At 45.1% G+C, this 3,084-nt stretch overlaps 1 pseudogene across 1 annotated transcript; it reads left to right on the top strand.

The window, feature by feature from the left end:
• Positions 1-1,281: 1,281 nt before the first annotated feature.
• On the top strand, positions 1,282-1,898 carry LOC309977970 (large ribosomal subunit protein uL22-like; annotated as a pseudogene). The gene has a single exon. The product of its transcript is annotated as a large ribosomal subunit protein uL22-like (transcript).
• The last annotated feature ends 1,186 nt before the right edge of the window (positions 1,899-3,084 follow it).

Here is a 3,084-nt window from a genome sequence, read left to right as displayed (position 1 = left end):
TGGTCTGCAAACAGGCAAGACTTGCTCCAATAGGCATGAGAGACTAATGAGGTCACAAGGAAATCTCAGACATCTTCAAGTTGGCATTTGGGGAAAACAAAAAAAAGAGACGCTCATCTTTCAAATCTCACACCACCCCAGGTATGAAAACACAAGAAGAGCTGAAACGTATCAGAAGAGAGTGACTGCCAGCGAAAAGACTGACATATCCTGAGGCTGTTGCCTCTTTCTCCCCCCTTTTAACTTTTTTGTGTCTTTAAATTAATTTTTATTGGCATAGAGTTGCTTTACAATGGCGTGTGAGTTTCTGCTGTACAGCAAAGTGAATCAGCTCCGCGTGTACCTATATCCCCTCTTTTTTGGATTTCCTTCCCATTTTTTTCCCCTTTTTAAAACATACAATATCTGTCTCAACTACTGCCTTTTCTTAGTTGTTTGCTGTCTTTAAATATCTGATCCTTCTAACTGGTAAGTGGTCAGGGAAACCATTCGTTTTCAGCCCACCCCCAAACACCTTCAACGACCATCTATGAGGCACAAGACTGTATTTTCAGGCTTCTCCAGAGAAACGACTCCACCAATAGAACATACGTTAACACAGATATACAGATACAGACGGCGGCTGTGGATAGATATCCGTATAGATTTAGATGCAGATAAGGATATAGAGATAGCTATAGATATAAAGCAATTCATTACCAGGAAATGGCACGTGCAACTACGGATGCTAAGAAGTACCACAATATTTCTCCCCCTTCCCCCAAAACAAGCGCACATGGAAACCCACCAAAGTAAGGCCGTGTCAATGACAACAGGAATGGGATAGATATGGTGAACTTGAGTCCATGTCTTCCAAGACTCATTGGCATCTGAGGGACAAAATCTGTTGACGATACAGGGATACTGATTACGAGAGCCAAACTGAGCAGTATTTACGGAACCCCCTGATTCAGACACACTGGTCTTCTGTCTCCCAACCTGTGCTAGTACCTTCTGAAAATGGACGTAGGCTTCTCCCCTCGCAAGCACCCCTCGGGTAGCCTGTTGATAAGCCCTTGTCATCTCTTTCCGAACTCTGGTTGCTGAACTGGGACATTCACCCAAATGCTTTGCTTCTCGGAACCTTTAAAACGAGCACCCCATCATAGTCACCAGTGTGTCCACCTCCTCTCGTCCTGGCTTTCACGTTGCCCACTCTCCCTTGCACAGAAATTCAAGAAGAGTTTAAGAAATTATGATCTCTTTTTTTTTCCGGTAAGCAGCTTGAAGTGACCTCTAAAAATGGGTTGCTATTCACTTGACCCGGAAAACCCTACAAGATCACGCAAATCAAGAGGTTCAAATCTTTGTGTTCACTTTAAGAACACATGTGAGACTGCCCGGGCCATTAAGGGTAGGCATATCCGAAAGCCACCAAGTATCTGAAGGATGTCACCTTACAGAAGCGATGGGTACCATTCCGTCGGCACAATGCTGGAGTTGGCTGGTGTGTCCAGTGGGGCTGGATGCAGGGTCGGTGGCCCAAAAAGAGTGCTGAATCTTCACTGCACGTGCTCACAAATACAAAGTGTAACGCTGAACTTAAGGTCTGAGATGTAGATTCTCTGGTCAACGAGCACATCCAGGTGGACAAATCCCCCGCGATACGGCTCAGGAATTACAGAGCTCATGGTCGGATCAACCCGTACGTGAGCTCTCCCTGACACACTGAGATGATCCTTACTGAAAAAGAAGAGATTGTCCCTCAACCAGAAGAGGAGGTTGCAGAGAAGAAAAAGATACCCCAGAAGAAACCGAAGAAACGAAAACTTACGGCCCTGGGAATAAATGCTGCGAAAGGAAATTATGATACATTGACCTCGATAAATGTAGGTCCATCAAATATGCAGAAATTATAACTACATGAAGGATATCGGTCCCTGAAAGGGATTCTAGGCGTGATTCTTCTTTTTTTTTTGGCACGTGGGCCTCTCACTGTCGTGGCCTCTCCCGTTGCGGAGCACAGGCTCCGGACGCGCAGGCTCAGCGGCCATGGCTCACGGGCCCAGCCGCTCCGCGGCACGTGGGATCTTCCCGGACCGCGGCACGAACCCGTGTCCCCTGCATCGGCAGGCGGACCCTCAACCACTGCGCCACCAGGGAAGCCCTAGGCGTGATCCTTTTACAACTCCCTGCATATATACTCTACTGGTCTGTCTGTGAACGTGATGACACCATTCAAATTCTTTTCGTTTTTTTCTGAGTGTCTTCACATCGTTAAGGGGAAGGGAAAATGATTCATAATACACTGTAAGCATCTAAAGGAATGCTCATCTATTTTACTGTTTGCATCTAGACACTTGTTCATTCAAACTGCATGGCTTAAGTTGAGACGGATTTTGAATTAGCAATGATCTTAGGCTACTGCTACTTTTATCACACTGCTCACGACAACCCACTTGGGAATTTGGGGGCATTCCTATCCCCTGTCAGGCATAAATGGGTGTAGAAACGCGGGAAATGCTGCAAGAACACTCGAATCTCGGGAAACGAGCTAACTTAGCAAGTTGTGCTTCCTTCAGACTATTTAGCCAACAGTGTAAAGCAAACTGGTTTTGTAGCAAGGTGCAAACATGTTTTGCTCTTAAAATAATGTAAAACCCTATAATCCAAAGAAAGGAAGAAGACAATGGTTTGTATCACAGACAAACGCTGTGTTTGGTCAGCGTATTCCAACATGCACGTGAATAAGCCACTCGGGTTTTGTGTGTTTTGATGAAGCAACGTTGAGTTGCTCTAAGCCACATCCCGCAGGGTCTGATCAGTGCCTTTCGAGAATGGAGGTGATACTGACAATGACCTTCAAGATAGGAAAGGAAGACATTCACACTTCATGTTGCTAGTTTTCCTTGAAGGTTTCTGGGGCCGTGTACAAAATAAATTTTACAGTAGTGATATGTCAGTGACAAGATCAGTTTTATGGCTAAAGTCATCAATGCAGTTCTTGCGACAATTTCAATCATCTACGCAGACTGTTAAAAATTTATTTAGCCACAGTAACTGGGAACAAGATAGAGTAACGGTGGCAGTGAGAATAAACCCAAG

Source organism: Leucopleurus acutus, assembly GCF_964270905.1.
Source record: "Leucopleurus acutus genome assembly, chromosome: X".
NCBI lineage: Eukaryota > Metazoa > Chordata > Mammalia > Artiodactyla > Delphinidae > Leucopleurus > Leucopleurus acutus.
This window is presented reverse-complemented; position numbering and strand designations above follow the sequence as displayed.